At 42.2% G+C, this 21539-nt stretch overlaps 1 protein-coding gene across 1 annotated transcript in view; it reads right to left on the bottom strand.

Annotated features, from left to right (window-relative positions):
* The window catches only part of hnf4a (hepatocyte nuclear factor 4, alpha), a 175968-nt gene that overhangs the window by 67513 nt on the left and 86916 nt on the right, over nucleotides 1–21539 (bottom strand). The gene's annotated exons all lie outside the window — the stretch shown is intronic.

The raw sequence follows: 21539 nt of genomic DNA, 5'->3' as shown, positions 1-21539 counted from the left end.
AATGAAGTGCTAGCTAGTGGAGCTATATGCTGATGAGGGGTGGAGGGGTTTTCACGTTAATATTTAATCTTGTCTCCTATCAATACATTTTTTTAAAAAAAGAAAGCACTGATTTCCGAGGCAGCTTATTATTTAATGACATGCAGTTTGCTGATCTCAGCTACTGTTTGCTTAATAATTGTTAGCAAAAGATGATTGGGCTGAGTACATGTTATTATATCACTGTTTGCTCTCCACAGCCAATCCTTACTTTCATGTAGAATTGTTAAACCAAGAAAAAAAGATTTACTTTCGAGCCCATAACAAAACTCTGAAGTACTATACCTGGGTGGAATGCTCTACTGTGGTTGACAATCATTGAAACACAGTTTGTGCCGTATTATTAACACACAACAATGATTTTAAACTACTCATAGTTCAGAGAACCTATGTTGCTGTGCCAAAATGGAGCATGTGAAATAAAACTAACAATGTAGCTGTTTATTATTGCTTTCTTGGAACACAAATTTCCCACAAACTTGCAATGTAATGAGTTTACAGAATTCTCTTGAGATGGTTTTTGGTGAAGCAACTTAAAAAAACGTCTCCACAATACAGATATTTCATAGAATATCTTTCCAACTGTAAATAGGAGTTGTGGCGGTTATGTAAGTGAAATATGTGCCTTGGAACAATGTCTTTAGCAGCACAGTTTCTCTCTTCTGCAGTAATCATTAATGACTAAATTTTAATTGGCCTTCCAGTGGCTGTTTGCTTTTGTTAACTATCCAAACAATCCCACCCATTGCACATTCATTTGATTTCCTTTTCCAACTTACAGTGGTTGTTTTCCACTTCCATGTGACATAATGTCTTAGTGATAAATTGTTTCTGTCATGTAACTAATTTGGTGCTGAGGTATTTCTACCCTGTTGCAAACCAAAATGAAAAAAAATTCTTCTGCTCTACCTGAATGCAGTGATGGAACAACTGAAGAAAGATGATCTTGTAGGAATTATTTTGGTTCTACTGTTAAAACATGCTGTTTAGACAAGTTGAAGAAATCACACATACTAAAAACTAGTGCAGGTTCCTCCAGCTATGAATGTTTTTGTCAGAAGTGCTTTGTGATTGGAACTTTAATGGTGCAATCACTGCCAAGCAGAATTTTTTTTATCGTTCAGTCAAATTATCTCCATTTGAAGGATTTTATCTTCACCCTGATGTGTCAATGTTTGTAAATCCATTTCGAATTTTTATTTTATTATGTATTGTTCATTTTATTATTTAAAGTATAAATCTGCAAACAGCTCCAAATATTTGTGACGAACATCAGAAGGAAATTTTTTGCCTAGGATAATGTATTGTTAGCTGACTTCAAAACATGTCTGCTTCTCATTTTCATTGTTCTAGTCTGTGAGTTTACAAACCAGTCCACAAAGGTGAAATTTAATCAATTAAACGTAAGTAATGAGAGCAAAATTGTGGCAGATGAATTTCAATGTAATTTCAAGTTAAATGTAATGTAATCCATTTTGAACCAAAGTAGGTTAGATCAGAATATTTTTTAAATATTAAAAATTAGGAAAAGTGAAAGTCTAGGGTGATTTAGTGGCCTACCAGATATCACTAAAATGTAATAGTCAGACACAAATAAAACCAGAAGGCTAGCCATTTGAACAGAAAGGGGAAGAATTTTTGCTATAGTTATAGGAGGCTCTGATTATTCCACATTTGGAGAGTTGTGTACAGTTCTGCGTGATACCTCATGCAGCATATTTTCTGGATCTGCAGATTGTTAAGGTGCAAAGATGGCCTTGAGTGGAGTGATGTGCTCTTCCTGTCAGTTGTGGGAGATTAGGGAGAGTTTCCATGTTACTGATGATTATGTCTGCAGATAATGTGTTTGGCTGTGAATTCTGTTGTATTGCTTGGATTGGTTGGAACAGTAATTAGAGGCAATGAGGAATTTATAGCAGCCAGGGGGTGTGATGGATGGCAGTTGGGGGAAGGTGCTGCAGATACACTCAGGTAGATGGGCTATCTCCAGGAAAGTTAGGAAACGTAGGTGGGTAGAGAAGGAGTCTCTTGTGGCTATCCCCATCTCAGACAAGTATACTGGTATGGAAAATGTATGGGGGTGAGAGACTCTCAGTGAATATAGCACAGAGAGCCAGGTTTCTGGTGCCAAGAATGGCTCTAAAGTAATGAGGGGTACATTAGGTTCGAAGCGATCAATTGTGTGAGGGGGCTCTCTAGTTGGAGGCACAGACAGACTGTGGCCAGCAGCGAAAAATCAGGATGGTGTGTTGCCGCTCTGGTGCCAAGATCAAGGACATCTCGGAGACGGTGTGGAATATTCTCAAAGGGGAGTGGGACTGGCAGGAGGGTGTTGTACACATTCAAACTAATGACTAAGGAAGGGAAAAGGATGAGATTTTGAGGAGAGAAAATAGAAAGTTAGGCAGGAATTTAAAAGTAGGTCCTCGAGGGTATAATATCTGGATTACTCCATGTGCTACGAGCTAGTGAGAGTAGGAATAGGAGAATAGAGCAGATGAATGTATGGCTGAGGAGTTGGTGTGTGGGAGAAGGATTCACATTTTTGGATCATTGGAAGCTCTTCCAATGAAGAGCTGTACTAGAAGTGACTTGTACTAGAAGGACGGATTGCACCTGAATTGGAATGGGCCTAATATACTGGCAGGAAGATTTGCTAGAATTGCTTGGGAGGATTTAAGCTAAAAAGGTGGGGGGGGGGGCATTGGGGGAGGGTGCTGAACAGGGAGATAATGAGGAAAGAGATCAGTCTGACACTGGTACAGTTGGGAAAAGGAGAACAACAAACAGTCACGGCAGGTAGGAACAGAGCAGAGAAAGAGGTAGGATTGATAAATTAAACAGTATTTATTACAATGCAAGAGGCCTAACAGGTAGGGTAGATGAACTCAGGGCATGGTTAGGAACATGGGACTGGGATATCATAGAAACATGGCTCAGGGATGGACAGGACTGGCAGCTTAATGTTCCAGGATACAAATGCTACAGGAAGGATAGAAAGTTAAGCAAGAGAGGAGGGGGAGTGGTGTTTTTGATAAGAGATAGCATTAGGGAGGATATTCCGGGTAATACATTCAGGGAAGTTATTTGGGTGGAACTGAGAAATAGAAAAAGGATGATCACCTTATTGGGGTTGTATTATAGACCCCCCAACAGTTAGTGGGAAATTGAGAAGCAGATTTGTCAGGAGAAATCAAGTTATTTGTGAGAATAATAGGGCAGTAATGGTAGGGGATTTTAACTTTCCAAACATAGAATGGAACTGCCATTGTGTTAAGGGTTTAGATGGAGAGGATTTTGTTAAGTGTGTACAAGAAAATTTTCTGATTCATTATGTGGACGTACTGACTGGAGAAGGTACAAAGCTTGACCTACTCTTGGAAAATAGGGCAGGGCAGGTGACTAAAGTGTCAGTAGGGGAGCACTTTGGGGCCAGTGACCACAATTCCATTAGTTTTAAAATAGTGATGGAAAAGGATAGACCGGAATTAAAAGTCAAAGTTCTAAGCTGGGGGAAGGCCAACTTTGATGGTATTGGGCAAGAACTTTCAAAAGCTGATTGGAAGTAGGTGTTCGCAGGTAAAGGGGCAGCTGAAAAATGGGAAGCCTTCAGAATTGAGATACTGAGAGTCCAGAGATAGTATATTTCTGTTAGGGCCTAGTTTAGAGTGGTGCTGGAAAAGCACAGCAGGTCAGGTAGCATCCAAGGAGCAGGAAAATCGACTTTTCGGGCAAAAGCCCTTCATCAGGAATGGTGTAAGACAAGGCTGGTAGGTATAGGGAATGCTGGATGACTGGAGAAATTGAAGTTTTGGTCAAGGAAGAAAAGGAAGCATATATACAGCAGGGATCAAGTGAATTCCTAAAAGAGTATAAAAAGTCAGTAGAAGTATGCTTAAGAGGGAAATCAGGAGGGCAAAAAGGGGACATGAGATAGCTTAGGCAAATAGGGTTGAGGACAATCCAAAGAGATTCTGCAAATACATTAAGGACAAAAGAGTAACTAGGGAGAGAATAGGACCCCATAAAGATCAGCAAGGCAACCTGTGTGTGGAACCGCAAGAGATGGGGAGATACTAAATGAGTATTTTGCATCACTGTTTACTATGGAGAAAGCAATGGGAGATATTTGGGGAAATAAATAGTGACATCTTGAACAATGTTCAGAAGTGCTAGATGGCTTAAAACACATAAAGGTGGACAAATCCCTGGGACCTGATCATGCGTACTGTAGAACTCTGTGGGAAGCTAGGGAAGTGATTGCTGGGCCCCTTGCTGAGATATTTGTGTCATCGTAGTCATAGGTGAGGTGTCGGAAGATTGGAGGTTGACTAACATTGTGCCACTATTCAAGAAAGGTGGTAAGGAAAATCCAGGGAACTATAGACCAGTGAGCCTGACATCAGCAGTGGGCAAGTAGAATCCTGAGGGATAGGATTTACATATATTTGGAAAGACAAGGACTGATGTGGGATAGTCAACATGGCTTTGTGCATGTGAAATCATTTCTCATTTGAAGAAGTAACAAAGAGAATTGATGAGGGCAGAGTAGTGGACATGATCGAAATAGACTACTATGGCGTTCGACATAGTTCCTCATGGTCGACTGGTTCGCAAAATTAGATCACATGGAATACAGGGAGACCAAGCCATTTGGATATAGAACTGGCTTGAAGTAGAAGACAGGGTGATGGTGGAGGGTTGCTTTTGAGACTGGAGGTCTACGACTAGTGGTGTGCCACAAGGAATGGTGCTGGATCCATTGTTTTTCATCATTTATGAAAATGATTTGGATGTGAACGTAGGAGGTATGGTTAATAAGTTTGCAGATGACACCAAAATTGGAAGTGTAGTGGACAGCGAAGAAGGTTACCTCAGAGTGCAGTGGGATCTTGAGGAGATGGGTCAATATGCTGAGGAGTTTCAGATGGAGTTCAATTTAGATAAATGTGAGGTGCTGCATCTTGAACAGGCAAATCAGGGCAGGACTTATACACTTAATGGTAAAGTCCTGGGGAGTGATGCTGAACAAAGAGACCTTGGAGTGCAGGTTTATTATTCTTGAAAATGGAGTCACATGTAGATAGAGTAGGCAGAAGTCGTTTGGAATGCTTTCCTTTATTGGTCAGAGCATCGAGTGTAGGATCTGGAGGTCACATTGCGGCTGTAAAGGACTTTGATAGGCCACTTTTAGAATACTGAATGCAATTCTGATCTCCCTGCTATAGGAAGGATGTTGTGAAACTTGCAAAGGTTTAGAAAAGATTTACAAGGATATTACCAGGGTTGGAGGGTTTGAGCAATAGGGAGTGGCTGAATAGGTTGGAGCTACAGAGGCTGAGGGGTGACCTTCTAGAGATTTATAAAATCTTGAGGGGCATGGATAGAGTGAATAGCCAAGGTCTTTTCCCTGGGTGGGGGAATCCAAAACTAGAGGGCATAGGTTTTAGGTGAGAGGGGAAAGGTTTAAAAGGAACCTAAGGGGTAACTTATTCACACAATGTGTGTATGGAATGAGCTGCCATAGGAAGTGGTGGAGGCTGGTCCAATTACAACATTTAATAGGCAGCTGGATAGGTACATGAATAAGGGTTTAGAAGGATATGGGCCAAATGCTGGCAGATTAGGTTAGATGAATTTAGGATATTTGGTTGGCATGGATGAGTAGAACCAAAGTGTTTATTTCCATACTGTATAAATCAGCAATTAATCAACTATGTTTTTAGATTAAAAATCTAACACCTAAAGGACCCCAAACACATTTAATCTGTGTCGCCTTTATTTTCCTGTCTGTACCAGACACGCACTCTATTTTAAACTTCTTACCTGTGAGTGTGTTTATATGTTAGTAGGTAATAAAATTCCATGTTCATTCACTCAAGAGAAGCTTGTTATTGGCTCCTTCACTTTGACTGTGTTAACTATGTTTTTTAATTGAAGTGTAATAGCTGCAGCTAAACAGAAATAAAAATATTTGCTGTGACTGAGAAAGGTTATAAAGAGATGAGCCGAATCATCCTTCATCATTTGATCATAATACTCTTCCTGAGTGTGACAGCTGACTTTCTGACAGATTTATCAATGTATCAACTATCTCTGTGTGTATTGATGACCACAACTAAAATGATCTGTAGTAGACCGTGTGCATGTCCTCACCCCCTGGTGCCCAATGACACACTTGGTAGAATTTAATTCAGGTGACAAAGGTCTTACCCATTGACACGAGAGCCTGAAAGAGTCCTGCATTGCTTCCTTATGGGAATGCCCGTCATTTTTAAGTGCCTGTATTACCTCTGTGTTAACTGATATACTTTGATCCCAGATTCAACAATACCTTGAAATAAAAATCACATCTGGATAGAACCTTGAGGCATTAAGCTGGCTCAACAGTTGATTCGGGACCCATTCTGCCTCTTCTAGGGAAGGCCTCCCAAGTTACATGCCAATTGGGATTCCGCCAACAGGTCTCAACCTAGATTTAAGACCACAACGATGTAAGTCTTGCCCCAGAGAAGGTGCCAGCCAATCACAACAGTGGATCCTGAATTCAGTAGCCTCACATAAAAGACTCTGGCTGCTGCAGGAAGTAGAGTGTCTGTGGAGTGACCCAGGACATGGTCAGTGATGTGAAGACGGGACTTTTCTGATTGGTGAATGTGGAAGAAGGGGTCATAAGCAACTTGGATACTGATTCCCAGTGTCCAATCCCTTGCCCGATATCCTTGATCAGGCACTGAATGCCTTTATTTTTGACAAAGGCACAACAATTTCCCCTGCATACCCCAAGGTGATGTGCTGCCCACACATAGAAGCGAATGGCACCCTGAATGGTTGCAGCTGGGCTAATAGCAGTGGCAGTGTGCTCAGGATTTTAATCCTTCATTGGCTACCAGTGCCTCAATTGGCAGGGGGGTGGTGGGGTGGTGCGGGGGGTGTGGTGGGGAAGGTCAAGCATGGGCCTTGCCACCCAGAACTCAATTCAGGCAAAGGCTGGAAAGAGTGAAGCTTCTGTACCTCACTGCCTAATGAAAAACCCCGCCTGCCTCTGAGTTAAGCATCTTTGGGAATAGAAGCTTTAATCTCTGGTTTTCAAATCCGTCCGTTGTCTCAATCCTCCCTCTATTTGTTGTTTCCTTCAGCCCTTCAATTCTCTCCAATCTCTCCTCTAATCCTGCCATCTCACACTTACTTCACCTCAGCATTGCTCCAGTTATACCTTAATTCAGCTGCCTAGGCCTAAGGTAGGAATTTACTCCCCATAAGCCTCTTATACCTCTCTTTCCTCCCTTAAAATGGTCCTGCACCTTTAGTTTCAAAACATGAAATGTGTTGGAACATTTACCAAAATGCAATAAAACATTAAGTTAGTCTAGTTAGACTTTACATGGTTGAATTGTGGTTTTCAATGAAGGCACAAAGAGAAACTATATTAGAAGAGGAGAAAGTTGTATTGTAGTTCTGAATGAAGTTGAAGAGGAATGAAGCCAGACAGAGAAGGATGAAGAAGATTTTTAAACTTGAGATTGCGAGACACTAATATAAAGGAAACCAGCCATTGCTGGCTTAAACTAAATGCTACAAAAATAACTTAGAATGATTGAATAGTTAAATAAGGAAAGATTGTAAACTTATGCTAAAAGAGCAATCGTTCACTTCTCAGCCTGAAAATTTCCAAACTCTCCAAAAGTCTCAGTTTGCATGAAAAGGATTTCCTCCTCTACATTTCAGAATTGCAACACTTTTGATGACTCACCCTACCCTATTTGTTTGACTAAGAAAACCTGTAGAAATCACTAGCCAGCCTCATGTTTGTTGTCTAGAGATTCTTCTTTTGAAGTATTTGGTGTGATAAACTATGAAGTGGGTTGCTTGGAACTGTGTGGAGGTCATTTTTGCATTAATCTGTAGATAACAACTTGGAAATTTGACAAACAATGCTATTTTTCATTTCATACAGTTTATTCTTCTCTGAATCTCAGCTGAAGTGTTACACATGAAAACATTTATTCACTTAAGCGCGACTCAAATTTTGGACTATGTTTCTGTATGAACATACCTGCATCCAAAATGGTTTGTGGACATTTCAATCTGCATTTGTACAATGTTCCCAGAAGCAAGATAAGCATTTCTGTTTGAAATAGCATGCATTTTCTTTTATGACTTAATAAGTGACAGGTTTAACATGATAGCATCCTCATTGGCAATGATCAACTTTGTACAAGCCAATATATCCTTCTTCTACTGAACAGATATTTTGATGTCTATTATTTAACATCCACTTATAGCAATGTTCAGTGGAAACTCCTTTATTTCAAACCTCTAGGACACAGAGCTACGTGCAATTTTAGTGCTGGAGATACTCTATTAGAGCTGTTAAAGCAATTGTAGAACTGTGAATTTAACTTCCTATGCTGTTTATGAGGGTTTCTAAAGCACATGTATTCATCTTTATGTATTACAACCTTTCTCTCTTTTCGGGCAACATACTAGTATAGAGTTACCAAAAAACTGCACAAGTTTAGGTATTAGGCTATGTAATTAAATACTGAGTAAAAACAATATTGTCCTAACTCATAAAGAATATTCTGTGATAGATCTTGTGAATTGCAAAATACTAATTTAGTGAATTTTTGCAAAATGCTACTAGGAGCTCTACCCCTACCACATACACATTCTGCATTTCCTTAATTTTTTTTAATTCACTCATGGGGTCACTGGTTAGGCCAGCATTTATTGTCCATCTCTAATTGCCTAGTGTCAACCACATTGCTGTCTGTTTGGAGTCACATGTTGGTCAGACAAGGTAGGGTCAGCAGGCTTTCTTCCTTAAAGGACATAAGTGAACCAGATGGATTATTTTACATATAACACTAGTTACAAGTTGCCATTAGGCCAGCTTACCCTAATTTTACCCTAATCCGATCTTTTATTGGATTTAAATTTAACTATCAGCCAAGGTAGGATTTGAGTCCATGAGCCTGGGGTTTTGAATTGACATAAATACAGTGGGTGTAGTAGATGACATAAACGTGGACTTTGACAAAAGGTATTTGATAAAGTCCTCCTAATGACTTGTTAACAAAACTGGGGAGACTTGGAATAGATTGAGAATTTAGAGAAACTGAGGTTATAGAACATAGAACATAGAACAGTACAGCACAGAACAGGCCCTTCAGCCCACGATGTTGTGCCGACCATTGATCCTCATGTATGCACCCTCAAATTTCTGTGACCATATGCATGTCCAGCAGTCTCTTAAATATCCCCAATGACCTTGCTTCCACAACTGCTGCTGGCAACGCATTCCATGCTCTCACAACTCTGTGTAAAGAACCCGCATCTGACATCCCCGCTATACTTTCCTTCAACCAGCTTAAAACTATGACCCCTCGTGTTAGCCCTTTCTGCCCTGGGAAATAGTCTCTGGCTATCAACTCTATCTATGCCTCTCATTATCGTGTATACCTCAATTAGGTTCCCTCTCCTTCTTCTTTTCTCCAAGCTCAGTTAACCTCTCTTCATAAGATAAGCCCTCCAATCCTGGTAAACCTCCTCTGAACCCTCTCCAAAGCATCTTGTTTTCCTAAGAGCGATGAGATTCTTCAAGATTTTATTTTGATGGATAGGGAGAAAATGTTTCACTGGCAGAAGAGATGATAATCAGAGGACTGAATTTGAAGATAAATAGCAAAAAGCTTTAAAGGAAATGAGCATTAATTTGTTTCTATAGGTTGTTCTGATCTAGAAGGCATTGAAAAGGCATTGGAAACCAATTTAAATGTTGTTTTCAAAAGGTAATTAAGCATACATTTGAAAGGAAAAAGGAGAGAGTTTGTGGAAAGTGTAAGGGAAATTACTGTAGATTTTGCAAACGTAATATCTTTGCTTTATACAATTACACCATCACCTCCCCCCCCCACCAAAAAGTAGGTCGGCTCAATTTTCAATGATTTTCATCTGAAGTTAATGCAGAATTAAAGTACGGTCAGTGGTCATTTTACTTCATTAATTGGGGATACAGTATCTTAGGCACTCTGTAAGTTTCCCAATTAAGATTTTTTTATTAACATAGAACTTCTGTTTCCAGTTTCATATCTTCCACCTCCATGTGCAAGCCATGTACAAATGTTTTTTTTTACAACAGATTTTGCGCAAAGAATGAAGTAATGTACTGACACCCACGTAGACCTGCATTTACATTAATATTTTTAGTGGAATCTCAAAAATATGCTCACTTTGGATTGTAAAATTCTAGTTGTAATTCTGTCCTTGAGAATGCAATATTTTAATGACTGTGCATTTACTCTTAAAATAAAATTACTTAATAGTTTATTTATTTCAATTTGCTAGAAAGTTTCTACTACAAAAATGTACATGTTAATAAAGGATAATTCTTGAAGAAAGAGAGAAGCAATGTAATAATTAACAGGTACAATTCTGCAGGATTCTCTAGAGCATTGAGTTGACTGGTTAGGTTTTGTTACCTTGAGTTTTATTGGGATTTGAATGAACAGGTCTGTAGTAATTAAGATTAGATTCCCTACAGTGTGGAAACAGGCCCTTTGGCCCAACCAGTCCACACCTTCCCTCCGAAGAGTAACCCACCCAGACACTATGGGGCAATTTAGCATGGCCAATTCATCTAACCTGCACATCTTTGGACTGTGGGAAGAAACCAGAGCACCCGGAGGAAACCCACACAGACACAGGGAGAATGTGCAAACTCCACACAGACACGGGGAGAATGTGCAAACTCCACACAGACACGGGGAGAATGTGCAAACTCCACACAGACACGGGGAGAATGTGCAAACTCCACACAGACACAGGGAGAATGTGCAAACTCCACTCAGACAGTCAATTAAGCCAAGATCATGTAAGAAAAGAATAGCAGGTAACATAAAAGAGAATTTCAATGTCTTTTCTAACATCAAAATAGTAAAACAAAAATCAAAGGAAGTTGCTAATTAAGGACTGAAAGAACACTTTCTGGAGGCAGAGGGCCTACCTAATGTTCACAATAAACACTTTGGTCTCATCCTCCTCTTTTGTGAAGTCAGATATATTCTCACATAAAGAATGAGGGTGCAGAAGGGTTGGATAGGTAAGGCAGTGTCACCTAAAAAGTGTCAGTGCACAAATTAGAAAAGCCACCTAGTTTGAGTGGGAGGAATCTAGGTCACTGAAGAAGGGAGGGGTGTACGTAGAAGGTACTGTGGGACCATAATCTTTTAATCCACCTTAGCTTCCGCCGCCTCCGCCTCCGAGCTTACTTTCACAATCAGGACTCCCGCCCACCATCCGAGGACCCCTTCGCCGACCTCCAACACACTGCATCCACCTGGACACCCCATGCTGGCCTATTACCCACCCTCGACCTCTTCATTTCCAACTGCCGCCGGGATGTTAACCGCCTCAACCTGTCTACCCCCCCTCCCCCACTCCAACCTCTCACCCTCACAACGCGCAGCCTACCAGTCCCTTTGCTCCAATCCCGACCTGACTATCAATCCATCAGATAAAGGGGGCGCAGTGGTAGTCTGGCACACTGACCTCTGCACTGCTGAAGCCAGACGCCAACTTGAGGACACCTCTTCCTATTGCCCCCTCGACCATGACCCCACCACCCCATCACCAAACCATCATCTCCCAGACCATACAGAACCTCATCACCTCAGGAGATCTCCCACCCACAGCTTCCAACCTCATAGTCCGGGAGTTCTGCACTGCCCAGTTCTATCCCCTTCCCAAGATCCACAAGCCTGAGCACCCTGGCCGACCCATTGTCTCAGCATGCTCCTGCCCCACTGAACTCATTTCTACCTACCTCAACACTGTCCTATCCCCCCTAGTCCAGGACCTCCCCACATACATTCGAGACACCACCCACACCCTTCACCTCCTCCAAGACTTCCGTTTCTCCGGGCCCCAACGCCTCATCTTCACTATGGATATCCAGTCCTTCTACACCATATCCGCCATGACCAGGGCCTCCAAGCCCTCTGTTTCTTCCTCTCCCGACGTCCCCAACAGTACCCTTCCACTCTCATTCGTTTGGCCGAACTGGTCCTCACCCTTAACAATTTCTCCTTCGAATCCTCCCACTTCCTCCAGACCAAAGGGGTAGCCATGGGCACCTGTATGGGCCTCAGCTATGCCTGTCTCTTTGTTGGCTACGTAGAACAGTCCATCTTCCGTAATTACACTGGCACCACTCCCCAACTCTTCCTCCGCTACATTGATGACTGCATTGGCGCCACTCGTGCTCCTACGAGGAGGTTGAGCAATTCATCAACTTCACCAACACATTCCACCCTGACCTTAAATTTACCTGGACCATCTCTGACACTCCCTCCCCTTCCTGGACCTCTCCATCTCCATTAATTACGACCGACTTGACACTGACATTTTTTACAAACCCACCGACTCCCACAGCTACCTGGATTACACCTCTTCCCACCCTACCTCCTGCAAAAATGCCATCCCGTATTTCCAATTCCTCGCCTCCACCGTATCTGCTCCCAGGAGGTCCAGTTCCACCACAGAACACACCAGATGGCCTCCTTCTTTAGAGACCGCAATTTCCCTTCCCACGTGGTTAAAGATGCCCTCCAACACATCTCGTCCACATCCCGCACCTCCACCCTCAGACCCCACCCCTTCAACCGTAACAAGGACAGAACCCCCCTGGTGCTCATCTTCCACCCTACCAATCTTCACATAAACCAAATCATCCGCCGACATTCTTGCCACCTCCAAACGGACCCCACCACCAGGGATATATTTCCCTCCCCACCCCTTTCCACCTTCCGCAAAGACCGTTCCCTCCGTGACTACCTGGTCAGGTCCACGCCCCCCTACAACCCACCCTCCCATTCTGGCACCTTCCCCTGCCACCACAGGAATTGCAAAACCATGCGCCCACACCTCCTCCCTCACCTCCATCCAAGGCCCTAAAGGAGCCTTCCACATCCATCAAAGTTTTACCTGCACATCCACCAATATCATTTATTGTATCCTTTGCTCCCGATGCGATCTCCTCTACATTGGGGAGACTGGACGCTTCCTTGCAGAGTGCTTTAGGGAACATCTTTGGGAGACCCGCACCAATCAAGCACACCACCCTGTGGCCCAACATTTCAACTCCCCCTCCCACTCTGCCGAGGACATGGAGGTCCTGGACCTCCTTCACCGCCGCTCCCTCACCGCCAGACACCTGGAGGAAGAATGCCTCATCTTCCGCCTTGGAACACTTCAACCCCAGGGCATCAATGTGGACTTTAACTGTTTCCTCATTTCCCCTTCCACCACCTCACACCAGTTCCAAACTTTCAGCTCAGCACTGTCCCCATGACTTGTCCTACCTGCCTATCTTATTTTCCACCTATCACTCCACCCTCCTCCCTGACCTATCACCTTCATTCCCCCCCCCCCCCACTCACCTATTGTATTTTATGCTACTTTCTCCCCACGCCCACCCTCCTCTCATTTATCTCTCCACCCTTCAGGCACTCTGCCTGCATTCTTGATGAAGGGCTTTTGCCTGAAACGTCGATTTTACTGCTCCTCGGATACTGCCTGAACTGCAGTGCTTTTCCAGCACCTCTAATCCAGAATCTGGTTTCCAGCATCTGTGGTCATTGTTTTTACCTATAAGGTATGGTACAAAAGGGTTAGAAGGTAGTAAATGTTGAACTCTCAAAAGTGTGGAATGCAATAAATTTAGTAACTTTCAGACATTTAGCATAATGTTGGTAATGAGGAAACCTTTACACCCTATAATCCAGAATATCATGATTGTCACTTGGGGAAAAAAATTGGACTAATAAATGAAGTCAATTGCATTTGTTAAAGACAATTCTTGGCCGACCAATGCCTTTAATAAAGTAATGGAAAAGGTTATTATAAATTAGTGCAATAGATGACATATATATGGACTTAGGCAAAACGTGTTTGATAAAGTGCTCCTCATGACTTATTAGCAAAATTGGGGAGACTTGGACTAGATTGGGATTTTAAAGAAACTGAGATTGTTTTCCTTGGAGTGGTGAGGTTTGTCAATACTATATTTTGATGGATAGGGACGAAATGTTTCAATGGTAGAAGGAACGATAACCAGGGAATGAATTTGATGATAAATAGCAAAAGAGCTTTGAAGGGTAAGATAATTCATTTGTTTCTACAAGTTGTTCTGACCTGGAAGACACTGTCTGAAAAGGCTTTGGAAGTCAAATGAAATGTAGGTTTCAAAATGTAATTATGCATATATTTGAAAGAAGAAAGAATGGCACTTTATGGAAAGTGTGGGGGAGAATACCATAGATCTTGGAAACATGATGTCTTTGTTATATGCTCTCTGATTCTTTTACACCTGATATGTCGAAGCCATTTAGATTCTACTCAGAGTAGAAATGGTAGCAGAGGCTTAGATTAGTTCACAGGTTGGCGCAATATTGAGGGCTGAAGGGCCTGTTCTGCACTGTATTGTTCTATGTTCTATATGTAGGAACACCACTGCCTGCTAGCTCCCTTCCAAGGCATACACTATTCTGACTATTATAGAAAAGCAAAAAGCCTCGATGGAGTGGACATTGCGAAAATGTTTACACTAATAAGAGAGACTAGAACCTGAGGCCACAGATTCAGCATGAAGGGACAATCCTCTAGAACTGAGATAAGGCGGAAAGTTTTCTGCTGGAGGGTGTTGATTTTGTGGAACTCATTGTTGAAGGCTGTGGAGGTCAAATTATAAAGTGTATTTAATACAGAGATGAACAGGTTCTTGATAAGTAAGGGAATCAAAGATTACAGAAAGAAGTTAAGAGGATGGGATTGAGAAACATATCAAATGGCAACGCAGACATGATGGGCCAAATGGCCTAATTCTGTTGATTTATATTGTCATCGCAAAGTTTTCATCCTCAGGCATTCGAGAAGGTGGTCTATTGAGTTAATGGATGCATTCCTGCTAATTTTCCAAAACACCCTTTATTTTAAAAATGTTTCATCAGATTTTCCAAATGGAAAATCAATTTTAAGGAGTAATAATTGGAAATGAATGTATTGGTCATGCTGGAGAATTGTTTTGAACTCTGTAAAGCAGGTCAGATCAGTGTGCATCATTCTCCTTCTGGGTGGGAAGTAACAAATATAAGCCTTCTTAAAAAGAAGGGAGGGAGGCAAAAATTCTCAAAAATCGCTAACAGGAAACTGTGACTAAATTGGCTTGGTATTGCTTGTGGGGAAGAGGTTAAAATTGATCATGAAAGAGATTCTGGCTGTGCATTTAGAAAATCTCAAGGTAATCAGGAGCAGTCAGAATGATTTTTTAAAGAGGAATCATACTTAACCAATTTATTGACATTCTTTGAAGGAGTGACATATACTGTAAATAAAGGGGAAACCTGTAGACATTCTGTATTTTAATATGAGGAGGTAGTTGATAAGGTGCCACAATAAATGCTAGCCGAGCCAGTGACACCCTCATTCCAAGAATGAATAAAACAAAAGTCAAAGGTTATTTTTGAAAATAAAAGCTCCAGGTATAGGGGTTCCTTATTAGCACGGATAGAAGATTGATGGCTGGCAGAAAACAAGTGTGTACAAATGGGTTTTTGTCTGATTGTCTGGTTGTAATGAGTGGAGAGCCAGAGTCTCAGCTATTTACAATTTACATCAATGATGCAAAGGCATTATAGCTAATGAGCAGATGACACCAAGGTATGCCTGAAAGTATGTTGTGAGGTTGACATTAGGAGGTTACAGACTGATATTGATAGATTGGGTGAGTGGGCAAATATCTGGAAAATGTGGGAAAACGAGAAGTTGCTCATTTTGTCAGAAAGAATGAAAAAGTAGAGAATTATGTAAATGTTGAGTGACTGCAGAATTCTGAGGTGCAGAGGGATTGAGGGATTCTTGTGCATGAGTCGCAAAATGTTAGTATGTGAGTACAGCAATTAATCAAGAAGACTAATGGGATACAAGTTACGATATGCTTCAGTTATTTAGGAGATTAATGAGACTATGTCTCAGCTGCTTTTTGCAGTTTTCGTCTCCTTATTTAAGGAAGGATGTAAATGTGTTGGAAGCAGTTCAAAGGCGATTTTCTGGATTGAAGCCTGGAGTGAGGGTCAAAAAGTGTGGCGCTGGAAAAGCGCAGTGTGTAAGGCAGCATCCGAGGAGCAGGAGAATCAATGTGAAGAACACAAGCTCTTCACATTGACTCTCCTGCTCCTCGGATGCTGCCTGACCTGCTGTGCTTTTCCAGCGCCGCGCTGTTTGACTCTGACCTCCAGCATCTGCAGTCCTCACTTTCTCCTGATACCTGGGGTGTTGTCTTATGAGGACAGATTAGACAGATTGGGCTTGAATCCACTGGATTTTGGAAGAGTGAGGGGTGATTTTACTGAATTCCATAAGATTCAGAATAGTCTTGACAAGGTTGACATGGAAAGGATATTTCCTGTGGGTGAGACCAGAATGAGGGAACACTATTTTAAAATTAGGAGGACGACTTTTTAGAGCAAGAAGAGGAGATTATTTTGTTGTCAGAGGATTTTATAACTTTGGAACTCTATGCTTCAGAAGGTTGTGAAGATGGAATCAGTTAAAAAAAAGGGCAGAGTGAGATAGTTTCTTATTCGGCAGGGAATCAAAGGTTATCAAGGATGGCTTGGAAGGTGGAGTTTGAAACATAAACAGATCAGCCACAGTCTTATTGAATGGTGCAGCAGTTTTGAGGGACTGAACAGCCTTCCTTTATGTTTCTATAATGTATGCTTCTATTTGGTATGTTTCTATATTAATTCCCTTCTTAACACCATTGGTGTTCCTGCACCCCAAGGACTACAGCTCACCACCACTTTCTCGAGGACAACAAGGAACGGGCAATAAATGTTTGTCTAGCCAGCAATGCACATGTCCCATGAATGAATTGAAAAAAACTATAGAAAGGACAGCAAATCTCGGATTTAGTAAATATTTAGCAGTTCAGTGAACAAAGCATTAACTATGGAGCGCATCAGTCATGAGTGATACGTTGTTATAGCTGGCGTTCTTCAGATAAGAATTAACCTGAGTGGACAGACTGGTCTTCAGTTTGAAGTTAACGATCTGGGGACAGGTTTTCATTCTTGACGCATCATTTCCTGCATCACCTCTACCTGCCTTAAGAGAAAGTGCCTTGCAAGTGATTTTGATACAAGTTGAGAATGGTAGGGCAGGGGGATCCACCCAGTGGTGTACGTTTGCTCGCTGAGCTGGTAGATTTGTTGTCAGACATTTCGCCACCATGCGAGGTAAGATCATCAGTGAGCCTCCGATGAAGCATTGCTGTTCTGTCCCGCTTGCTATTTATTGGTTTGTTGTGGTGGGTGATATCATTTCTGGTTCTGTTTCTGAGAGGATGGTAAATGGGGTCTAAATCAATATGTTTGTGAATGGAGTTCCGGTTTGAATGACAGGCCTCTAGGAATTCCCATGCATTCTTTGTTTAACCTGTTCCAGAATGCATGTCACAGAGTCATGGAGATGTGCAGCACGGAAACAGACCCTTCAGTCCAACCTGTCCATGCCGGCCAGATATCCCAACACAATCTAGTCCCACCTGACAGCACCTGGCCCATATCCTTCCACATCCTTCCTATTCATATACCCATCTAAATGCCTCTTAAATGTTGCAATTGTACTAGCCTCCACCACTTCGTCTGGCAGCTCATTCCATACACGTACCACCCTCTGCGTGGAAAAGTTGCCATTGAAATCTCTTTTATATCTTTCTCCTCTCACCCTAAACCTATGCCCTCTAGTTCTGGACCCCCCGACCCCAGGGAAAAAAACTTATTCTATTTACCCTATCCATGCCCCTCATGATTTTGTAAACCTCTATAAGGTCACCCCTCAGCCTCCAATGCTCCAGGGAAAACAGCCCCAGCCTGTTCAAGCTGTTCCTATATCTCAAATCCTCCAATCCTGGCAACATCCTTGTAAATCTTTTCTGAACCCTTTCAAGTTTCACAACATCTTGGAAGGAAGGAGACCAGAATTGCACGCAATATTCCAACAGTGGCCTAACCAATGGCCTGTACAGCCGCAACATGACCTCCCAACTCCTGTACTCAATACTCTGACCAATAAAGGAAAGCATACCAAATGCATTCTTCATTATCACATCTACCTGTGACTCCACTTTCAAGGAGTTATGAACCTACACTCCAAGGTCTCTTTGTTCAGCACCACTCCACAGGACCTTATCATTAAGTGTATAAGTCCTGCTAAGATTTGCTTTCCCAAAATTCAGCACTTCTCATTTATCTGAATTAAATTCCATCTGCCACTTCTCAGCCCATTGGTCCATCTGGTCAAGATCCTGTTGTAATCTGAGGTAACCTTCTTCGCTGTTCACTACACTCCAATTTTGGTGTCATCTGCAAACTTACTAACTATACCCCTTATGCACACATCCAAATCATTTATATAAATGATGAAAAGAAGTGAACCCAGCACTGATCCTTGTGGAACTCCACTGGTCACAGGTCTCCAGCCTCCAGAAAAACAACCCTCCACCACCACCCTCTGTCTTCTACCTTTGAGCCAGTTCTGTATCCAAATGGCTAGTTCTCCCTGTATTCTGTGAGATCTAACCTTGCTAACCAGTCCCCCATGGGGAACCTTGTCGAATGCCTTACTGAAGTCCATATAGATCACGTCTGCTGCTCTGCCCTCATCAATCCTCTTTGTTACTTCTTCAAAAAAACTCAATCAAGTTTGTAAGACATGATTTCCCATGCAGAGAGCCATGTTGACTATCTCTAATCAGTCTTTGCCTTTCCAAATATGTGTACATTCTGTCCCTCCGGATTTCCTCCAACAACTTGCCCACCACTGACGTCAGGCTCACTGATCTATAGTTCCCTGGCTTGTCCTTACCGCCTTTCTTAAACAGTGACACCACATTAGCCAACCTCCAATCTTCCGGCACCTCACCTGTGACTATCGATGATACAAATATCTCAGTAAGAGGACCAGCAATAACTTCTCTAGCCTCCCACAGAGTTTTAGGGTACACCTGATCAGGTCCTGGGGATTTATCCACCTCAATGCATTTCAAGATAACCAGCACTTCCTCCTCTGTAATATGGACATTTTCATGTATTGTCCTAGTCAAATGGTGTCCTTCTTTGTTTGTTTGTATGTGTACCAGTGATAGTTGGTCATGTCTTTTGGAGGCTAGTTGGTGCTCATGTATCCTGGTGGCTAGTTTCATGTCCAGTGTAATGTTTGTTGTGGTCCTTGCAGGGTATTTTGTTTATGGCGTTTGTTCTGCTGGTTGTTGGTACGGGCTCCTTTAAATTCATCAGGAGCTGTTTCAATGGTGGTAGATTTCTGGGCTACCATCATGCTTAGGGGCCAGAGTAGTCTGGTCGTCATCTCTGATTTGTCTTTGATGTATGGCAGGGTGGCTAGCGTCTCTGGGTGGATTGTGTCTTCTTGTTTAAGTCTGTTGTGCAGGAATTGGCGGACTATGCTTATCGGGTAACTGTTGTTCCTGAATGCATTGTCTAGGTATTTTTCCTTGGCTTCTCATAGTTCCTGGCTGCTGCAGTGTGTTGTGGCTTATTTAAATAATGTCCTGATGCAGTTCCATTTGTGGGCACTGGATGATTGCTCCTATAGTTATGTATCTGTTCAGTGTGTGTGGCTTTCCTGTAGACACTTGTCTGATCTGCTCCAGTGGAGTCTGCTGATTCCTGCCCAACCGGAAGTGATATCACCCACCACAACAGACCAAGACACATAAATAACAAGCAGGACAGAACACCAGTGCTTCATTTGAGGCTCACTGATGGTATTACCTAGCATGACGATGAAACATCTGAGAACAAATCTACCAGCTCAGCGAGCAAATTTACAACCTAATGGTATCCCCTTGCTGGTCAGCAAGTGTGGTCTGCATTTAGGCTGACCAACCCTGGAAAAGGTTCAGAGGCAGCCCAGTGCTATAGAAATTTATCCCAGTAACAATACTAACAGGCCTTCCAGCTCGGATTTCACCAGTTTCCTCATTCCCCCTCCCCCCACCTTGTCTCAGTCAAATCCATCGAATTCAACACCGCCTTCCTAACCTGCAATCTTCTTCCTGACCTCTCCGCCCCCACCCCAGTCTGACCTATCACCCTCACCTTGACCTCTTTCCACCTATCACATTTCCGACACCCCTCCCCCAAGTCCCTCCTCCCTACCTTTTATCTTAGCCTGCTGGACAAACTTTCCTCATTCCTGAAGAAGGGCTTATGCCCGAAACGTCGATTCTCCTGTTCCCTGGATGCTGCCTGACCTGCTGCGCTTTTCCAGCAACACATTTTCAGCTCTGATCTCCAGCATCTGCAGACCTCACTTTCTCCTCAAAGATAGAGCAAGAGAACTTGCTGGGCCCATGACAACAAAAAAATTCAATGCAATTCAAATTCAGCCAAAAAACCATAAAATTCAGCCTGTGGTATGAGAAATAGTGAGTTTTCGGTATTGAAATCATAATTTCAATTGCAGAACTGTGAGGGGCCACCAAAATAAAATTGAAGGTCAGAGTGGAAACACTGCTTAAGAGAAATTGGCTGCAGCTATTCACCTATCAGCTCCTACTCAAATGATTGAGAACATGAGGCAGAAACTGGCAATTCTTCCATGAACAGTGGTAAAATTATGCAATAGCAACAGGTATGTTAAGCAAACAAGTACAAGTTGCTACACATTCGTCACTGTTGAGAAGAGACTATTTTCAAACATATTCCACACAAAATCACTCTGATGAGCAGAAAAAAAGCACACAACAGAAGCTTAAAACCCAAGTGAACATTCAGTATGAATGCTGGGTATTCCATACCAGGGAGCAAAGCAAGAAAAAGTCTGTTGATCAATGTACAAAGTCATTAACTCAGCTGACAAAAAAAAGTGTCCATTTGTGCAAGGAACAGATGAGCTAATTAGAGACAAGATTATATTAGGGATAAGGGATCTAAAAGTGAAAGCGCACCTATTGAGAGAGGATAAGTTTACACTCAGGAGAGCAATTGACCTCTCCATAAGGATCAAGGTTGTAAATCAACAGCTAGAGCATATTCATTGTTGGACAGACTTGCTCTTGCGTTCTGCTGGCAGATGATCCAGGTACCCAGGGCACAACAATCACAGACAAAGGGCAGGCTGCAAATGTTGCAAAAGAAATTAACTACATTATGCGATTGACAAGATGATGTGTCTAGCATGAGGAAAGTAATGTTCTTACTGCAAAAAGCAGAATCATTTTGTACACAAGTATATGGCTGAAAAGAAGCATATAAGCAGATACAAATTATCACTGAAGATGGCAGCTGAAGATCACTATATACCATATAACAGGTTGGTTTAGTTAGCTCAATATTTGAGACATGGTTTGTCAATATTGGAATTAGCATGGCAGAAGGAGCACATTAAATTAACAAAAAGTGTCCAGATAAACA

Source organism: Chiloscyllium plagiosum, unplaced genomic scaffold, assembly GCF_037043375.1.
Source record: "Chiloscyllium plagiosum isolate Xiang-an unplaced genomic scaffold, Cpla_swu_hap1 HiC_scaffold_15, whole genome shotgun sequence".
Lineage (NCBI taxonomy): Eukaryota > Metazoa > Chordata > Chondrichthyes > Orectolobiformes > Hemiscylliidae > Chiloscyllium > Chiloscyllium plagiosum.
The sequence above is the reverse complement of the archived record's forward strand: the minus strand, read 5'-3'. Positions and strand labels throughout refer to the sequence as shown.